Genomic DNA, 8877 nt, shown 5'->3' on the forward strand with positions numbered 1-8877 from the left:
CTCTCAAAATTCACAAATTAGTTTCCACAAACAAATAACACAGTGAGAGCAATGGCCTTACTTTGTTTACTGAAATTATTGCAAGTTGAGAGTAGCTACTATCAATTTCAAGAGTGTTAAGAGTGTTCAAGAGTGTTCAAGGGTGTTATTCCCTGCAATAAACACATTTGTGCACTGAGGCGAATATATTTCAGTGAAACTTTCCGTTTGTTTAAGCAAAACGTTGCATTAGTAGTTTTTTGTTTGTTTGTTTTTTGTTTTTTGCAGTGTTTCAGTAAAAGGAAAAAACGCCCATTCCGTGCGTCATTCACAACCTGCGTCATGGTTGTAGATCTTCCACTGACCGGTCAATAGCAACCAATATTAAAATGGCAATTAAACACATAAACAAAGGGAAGATAATTCTGGCTGGCTTTATGGCCGCAATGCTTTCATAAGGTATCACTAATTAGATGTGGACTTTCCTCTCATATGGATCATTGTGCGGGTGTTATTAGGTTCATTTTCCACTATCCCTTCACAGTCAGACTCCTACTAAGACGGAAAGGTTTAATTTAAAAGTTTTATGAGCAAGCGTTCTTTGAGAGACGTATTTTATTTGATTAAAATGTCTCAAATGTTAAAAACAAAAATGAGTTGAACTTAATGTCGTCATAAGATAGCGCACAGCCCACTGTCGTTGAATATTTCATAGGGTGAAATTGACTGCGCGCTCTTTAATTCATAGCAGGGCGCAATGAGGAAGTGAGATTGAAGGCATATGATTGACATGATGTGGGATGTCACTGTTAATCCTCTGGTTTTTGAAAGCTTTACATGAGATTAAAGTGCAGCCTGGTCAGTGACTGGACTCGCCCTTTTTCATCGGAACCACATCCCTCTCTCACTCTGACAGACAGAATCTTGAATTTACTGCAATTTACTGTTATATTTACATATTTAATACTATTTTTAATACATAAAGATAATTATAATATGTAACATTAAATGTTGGAGAAGGGGTAGGATTTGATAAGTTTTCTTCTTCCTACCCCTTTTCAGGCAAGTTAATTAGATATATGAGATATGTATGTATGTATGTATGTATGTATGTATGTATGTATGTATGTATGTATGTGTGGATCCAATTAAACATAGATTTTCTATTGTTTGTATCAATATATTTTCATACGATATACATTTTTAATGGTGTACATCTTTTTTGATGCGCGTGTGTATGAATATTTAAATGTATTAAATGCCAAAATAATAATAATGTTTCATAAATTCAAGGGGATCTCCTGACTAAACAATTGCCAGTGCAAAGCTACATTTTGTTGTCTGGCATGTTGCGCATGCAGTCACTAAATAAATAAGATAAAGCAGAATGGATGGATTTGTCATGACAACACAGATATGTGTTGTGATGAGGCAGCATTGATCACTTTCAGACATGTTTTGTTGCCAAAGAATAGAAAATATACACCGTATTGATCTTTCCATCTAATTCTGGAACATTTTGTTCCGGGAAGAAAGGAAACAAATAAAACATTACAGTTGCAGCAGCTGTGTTATGCATGAGAGTAGAAGACAACCGTATTAAAAACAAGATCATATGCCTGTATAAATGATTCATGTGGCCTTCAAATGATCATGGAGACAGTCTCACAGCATTTCCCACGAGTCAAACAGTAGCATTACACCACAAGCCTCACATTTGTGGTGTTGCTCTGCATCGATGAGATACTTTCGGCCATAAAAACCTTGTGTTTTCAATATGAGAATATATTAAGAAACTGGCTTATCACCATGAGTAGGAGTTTATTGATGTGCAAAGAGACCTGTGCCATTTCCAACAACCGCCATTGTCATTAATGCAGCTCTTTAAAATACGATGGAAGCTATTCATTCTGCCACATTGCTTTTTCTCTGTTCAGTGCCTGGTGGGATGTTTGCCACTTCCTGTACTCTGCCTGCCTCAGCAGAACAGGAGCACTGCCAGCAGCATCTGATCCACCATCTCGTCAAACCACCGAGGGACACCTTGTCGGGATTTGGCAAAGAGCATCGAGAGGATTCTGAGGATGGAGGTGGTCACCTTCTCCTGTTGAGATTTCTTTCACGGCCTTTTTCCAACACATTTGATATTTCTTCTTGGCCCGATATGTTATTATGTGGATATTATAATGTTGTACTGACATCTTGTGTGTTTAAACTGTAATTACACGCATCAATCTCTTGTCTATGTCAGACACATGTTGAGCATCCTTTTATTTTCTTGACCACCTGGAGGCAATTTGGAGTCACAAACCAGAGAAAACCCTGGTGTGCACAGGGAGAACATGCATACTCGACACAGTCTTGAACTGGGGGGGGGGGGTGGTCCTCCAGCTGTGAGGTGACCTTCACGGAAACATACTCTTGACAGGAGAAAGGTCAAACAGACACTCCTTGCTCCGATGAGAGGAAAGAGTCACTCTACTGACAAAGAAGACATTTGAAAAGAGTTCCTGCTCTCTCTTCCTTTTTTCTTGCAGTTCACTGACATGATCTCCTTCATTTGTCTCTGCTTATTGCTGGAACTTCATTTCATTATCTTTAAAACAGCAGTTGTCACTGACCAAAGATCATTCAGTCAATATGAAGAGACAAAGGACCATGCATGTTTTTTTTTTGTTGTTGTTTCTTGTTTTAAATCTAACATTTTTCTTTATAGTTCTATCTTGTATCATTTACACTTCTTCATATGTTGAAATATTACAGTTTGGATCACAATTATCAGACAAAAAATGCTCAGAAGTTCAAGATGTTGATTGAAACAGTGTCAAAAAAAACATTTAACATACTTTACTTGACTTGACTTAAGCCTGTCCAGTTAAGCAGAGCATAGACTACCAAGAAGCTCGTAACATACTTTAAAAAAATATCTGAATGAATATCAAGCAGGATTAGAAATAATTCTGCCATGTGTCCCTGGTGTAGAATAAACTACGTGTGACGATTCCTGGAGCAGATTAGAGTCGATAGTGCCATCTAGTGTTGAAAAGACTGCAGCACAGCCGCTCCTATAATTATTCCATTTTAGTTTGTTCCAATAACGTTAAGATATTCTAAGTTAAAGTCGGTATAAAAACATATCATTGTCGATATAAGCCCGGTTTCGGTCAAACTTTCTCTATATTGACATTTACACATGTTGTGATCATCAGAAGAACTCAGAAATCTGAACATGGGATAAAACCGCTTTTTAGTTTCTTACTTACTTTTAGGTTGCTCTATATTTTCCTCCGTCCGCTTGATTTGAAATTGCAGAGAATAAAATACAAAACAAATGTATGAATAATTGATTTTCCAGTGGTAGCGGAGTATACTGCTAAGATTGAACACATATTTACCTGCAGCTGAAGCCCATAGACAAATAAATATAATACCTCTCTGTTCAACTTCGTTTTTTTTTCTTCTTTTTGAGTACACCTGGATTTGAAAGTTATTTTCATCTCTTTACCTTTACAGGTGCCGTGTTGCCAGATTGGATATGTAGAGAAAAAAAGGTTGCAAAAAAATGCGTAGAAACTATTCCAGAAAAAACAATAACAAAATGTTTGTCTTTATATGGAAAGAAGGTAAAAACATCACCAGAAAGCTGCGTCACCTCCACATATCCTCAATTCATCTGCACTACGTGACATCCTCAGTAATAATAATTGGTGTTATTCAGAGGCGTGATCATTTTATTAAGTAATTTTATAGAATGTGCAGTTCTGGGAAAAAAACACATTTTGAGATCACAACTAGTAATATGAGTAAATAAAAACAGAACAATGAAAGAAAAGAAAACAAGTTCTAAAGAGTAATTTTTTTGTTTCTTTTTTAAATTCCAAGAGATTCCAATTCCAAGATTAAAAAAAAAAAAAAAAAAAAGACTGTAGGGGTTGATTATGAAAAATGTGTATATGTGTGACTTTGCCCGCTAGATTTCTTTTCTTTTCTTTTCTTTTCTTTTCTTTTCTTTTCTTTTCTTTTCTTTTCTTTTCTTTTCTTTTCTTTTCTTTTCTTTTCTTTTTTTTTAAATGGGGTGAGTGGGATTTTTTGTGTATCTGGGCTGTCAGATCTGGCAACCCTGGACTGTGCGGCCCATACCTGCAGGCTAAAGTAGCCGAACAGCTCAACCACATGTCTTTGCATTGTTCATCTAAATAGACACTTGCTAACTTTCATAGACATAGACATCAAACTTTCTCCCCTGATGAATGTAGAATATTTAGAGTTAACAATGTGAACTGTGAACAGATTTGACAGAAGAAACCTACAGGCCTCAGTTGGATCCTGGTTCAGGTAAGTTAAACCAAAAACACTAACTTTAATTAACAAGGTACTATTTTTTTTTTCATTTATTGACTCTACCTCAGAACTGAATGTCCTATGTAAAATTATTATGATAAACGTATCAAGGACAAAATAAACATGTAAAACCATGAGTGTTGGTGCAATCTTAGGCAATATGTACATGTAATGACTCGCACGCTTCATTTAAAAAAAAAAAAAACCAAAACACATCCAATTGTGAGCAACACAATATAATAAGAATTATTATAATAATACATTTCATTTGTATATTGCTTTTCAAAATACTCAAAGACACTTTACATAGTTGCATTATGAAATCTGCAAACATTAAAATAGAGCAATAGAGCGCTTTCCTCACATATCCTCTGAAAATGTGACGTTTCTGCTGCATTCATCACTGGTTGTGGAGAAATCACATATTCTGATTCGACACATTGTACTGAACCGTCAACTTGTCTGTGTGTAACAGAAGCATCCTCAAAACCAACACAACCCAACACAACTTTACTTTACATTGTCTTTAAAGCTTTACTAAGAAATTGAGCAGTGAAGTTTGGTGACCTCTGTATAACTTATACACCTGTCAAATGTAGTTGGCTGTTGTTTGACGTGGCATTTATTTGTCTTTGTGTGCTGTTTGTAAATACCCTCTGTCTTTTCGTTTGGGAAGGTCTAAACAAAAGCTTTCTCGGGAGAGCAAAACTGCTTTGGAAGATAGTTCGAGACTCTGTTGGGGGAAACATAGTCGAGGACTTCAAACGCTGTCCGTTGGGGGAGGCCGTGGTTTGGATCCGTTATCTGTTTATATTTCTCCCTCTGGGATAAATAAAGTGTTGCTCCAGCCTTTTATAAGCATCACAGAGAAGAAACACTTCAGGAAAAACCTGTTGCTTATTTTGGATAAACATGCGATTGTGATGACGTGAATCATTTTAAAATTCAGATCACTATCTGGAGCCTCCAGACAAGTGAGAATAAAGTCCATTTCCAGTGTTTCCTTTGTTTGAACTGTACATTAGACAAAGAAAGAAAAAAAGAAGACAATCCTACCAGTAAAGCTATTTTCTGAATTGTTATGGTTGTCTTTATTTCAACCCACAGTTGGTTTCAGAGTGTAAATATCACTGACGTCATGAACTATGTGATGAGCGACTCAAGCCACCACTAGAGGGCCACGCTTTCCTGTGTTCCACATTCACTCACTGGAGGGACAACAAAATGTAGGAAAAAAAAGAAGTGAAGCAAATTAATGATTTTGTGTTTTTAATGAAAGAAGTGGGTGAAATTCCACCACACGTGCAGTAAAGTCCTACAGCCAAGCTCTGCTTTATATAGTTACCTTTTGCAGTTTCATTTCCTCTGCCGGCCCAGACGGTCACCAAAAGCACACAGTCGCCGGTAATGGACCAAAGTTCTTCAAGGTCATTTTGAAAGGTTGCGTTTTGTGCACCCTGGGGGTGGGTGGTGGTGGTGGTGGTGGTGGTGGTGGGGGGGGGGGGGGGGATTTGGACCCGTGACATCCCCAGCAGTGTTATCAACAGTTGAACCCTGCTGACATTAAGCTGTGATGCTACTAAATTCCTCTTCATCGTCTGATCTGTTTGGGGGCCGTTTCTGAAGTTCAGTAGGCCACAGGGCAGTTTAGTCAACCTGTACACTCTGTCCTCTGTCTGACGTGTGTGTGTGTGTGTGTGGTCTTCTTTTATAGCATCACTTCTTTGAGCCATTTTGAACTTTATCCCATAATGTAATAATCAATTTGAGCTCCGATCATGTTAAAAAAAGGTAAAATTCAACTGATTTAGCACATAATAGATTGTTTGATACGTTTTGCTTTTTAGCTGCTGTTTGTTTTTTGAAGGAGTTTTGACAAGTCTGAGAAAATAACCTCTCATGACGCTTTGAGAGCTATTTCTGCGCACAGCTCGGAGACCACGTTATCTGCTGCATGCTCGGTGGTATGGGATTTGAAATGTCTTGTGAGATTGTACCATGCGGTCTGGCTTTGGTGAACATTGTTTTTCTTAACTTGACCAACACTGTCGTGACTTGGGGCCGTGCACTTTTAATCGTGACCATTAATTCTGAAATAGCGCAACACAAACACAGGAAGAAGAAAAAAAAATACCATTAACTATGAAGTGACAACCAGGAGACTACAAAAACAAGAAGATAGAAGTCATTAAATATCCATCTGTTTCTCTCTTTCTCTGTAAAACTGCTAAGGAGTGAAATTCACATTTAGGGTATAGTCATTGCTGACATATTTAATAACAGAAATCACTCCCAGACAAAAACTATACCCACAAACAACTGATCACTCCTCCTTAATTCACTTGTTTTCAAACATTTAAAAAACACAAGCCTCTAATCTCCTTCACACAAAAAAAGCAGAAGACGTGTGTGTGGACGTGTGTGGTCGCCTCTTTCTTTCAGCAGCCCTCTAATTAGAAGTTATTATGATTACGAATGATGTGTTTGACACTTTTTATCTCCCCCTCTTCTTTCCCTCATATCTCCACTGATATTAAGGAGCTTTGGAGAGACTTTGCCCAACGGCAGGAAACAACCCCAGCAGACGTTAATGGAAATAAATTAATTTTTACGACACATTTCAAACGCCGCCACGCTGGAACTGCATCGCTCTGTTTGCTTCTGCCAGACTGTAAGTATGCATGTGCGCCTGGGTTGCTCAGTGGGTGGGTGGTCTGTCTGTTCTGGGCCTCTACATGGAGACAGAGGCATAAAAACTGAACTTCTTCTGCAATCGACTGCCAAAATCGTTCAGCTGGAGCCTCCCCAAGCCACCGGTAATATGTTTTCCTGGGCCTGGGAGTCGAGCAGAGGCCATCTAATGGACCAGAAACGACAAATCGCAGATTTCCCAGCTCATTTTCAACGTTTGCATTGGTACGCATATACCTGCTGTGGATTTAGGTCAAACTGGCAGGGAAGTAGTGGCTTAATGCACCATTCAACTTTTATTTTTCCATATCCTGTCCATTCATGCATGTTTCTGCCATGGCCGCTATTTCGTGCAACATTTCTTTGCAGGAAAGCGAGAGAATGGAAAAGAGGGAAGAGATCTCACTCAGCACATGTGTGGAAACAGGGAAACGGTAGAGTTCGGTTATGATATAAAACGAATATCAACTAAGTATTCTGAAAGCATTCGTGCCCTTTGAATACATCAGAGATGCATTTGTATTATTTTATTTGGATTATATATTTTATTTCTACACTTGGTCTATTTGGCTGCCGGCAGATTAGTCGTTATTAAAACCAGAGACCTCTCTTCTCTATTAAAATATTTATTTTGTGTGGACACTAATAGCATTTTTATAACAAAACTTTGCATACTTTCAAGGCTTAAATAAAAACAACTACAACTGACCATATCTGAATTGGCCCAGCTCTCACTAATATTTTACTCCAACTGTTAAAAAAAAACCCAAACATGACTATTATTGAAGTTGATTACATGTGAACATTCCGGTACAAGCCAGGATTATCCACCGATTATGTATATAAAGGACTATAAAAAGTTTTTATTTTTACATTTTGCAACAGTTCCATTGTTTCCGCCAGCAGCCCCACGAGAAGATAATTTGATCATTCACAGAGAAGGAGCAACAACTCTAATGAGCTTTTTTTTAAATAACAAAAGTTCTGTTTTTAAATCGGTGGCATTTGAATAGTCGAGAAACGGCCACACGATCAGAAACCCGGATGAAAGTTAACAAACTCGGACAAAATGTCTTGAAAGCGTGTCGTTTTCCTACAGAGACAGTGACTGATAAAACTCCTGACCTCGGGACTGAGGGTTTCTAACACTGTTTCTGGACTCTAGACGCTAAATGATTCATTGCTCAGCCTGAAAGGAGGAGTGGAGTTTGAAATTCTGAACACATTGTGGAGAGATATTAGCAGACCCTCCCAGGAAGCGACAGCATGAATCCAGCAACCCAAAGCAACTGAAGGAAAAACATCACTCTGCTGCTTAACTGTTTTCCTGGTGTTGTTTTATAAGGCAGCGAGACTTGTGACTGGATATATATATATATGTGTATATATATGAAATATATATAGTGCTGATATATATGGAAGCGTATTGCATTCACATGAAAAAAATACAAATCGACTCTGGTTTTCTGAATTAATGACATAATTATCTCAGAATTATGAGATAAAATTAATTATATTTAAAAAATGGTTCTTTATTTCTGAATTTATGAGATATTGTTTTCTGAAAAAATTTAAAACAAAACTGGCTTCCGAAGATATAGCAGCTCTTCAGTCGAATACGACCGTTGTTTTTTTTGCCGCGTAATTAAACATTCTCATTGCGCCCTCAAAGATAAGCAGCCAAACACTTTAAGACACTTTGAAGCGTGACGCACTCAGTAACATGAGCATTTAAGTCAAATCATTACTTTTCTTCACGTGTTTGATAGAACATGAGTCACGAGAGAAAATCATTACTTTGACTTCAAACAAGGACAAAGAAACTGATTTAAAAAAAGAAAAGGAGTTTTGGAAGAATCTGCAAAA

Source organism: Blennius ocellaris (assembly GCF_963422515.1).
Source record: "Blennius ocellaris genome assembly, chromosome: 1".
Classification (NCBI taxonomy): Eukaryota; Metazoa; Chordata; class Actinopteri; order Blenniiformes; family Blenniidae; genus Blennius; species Blennius ocellaris.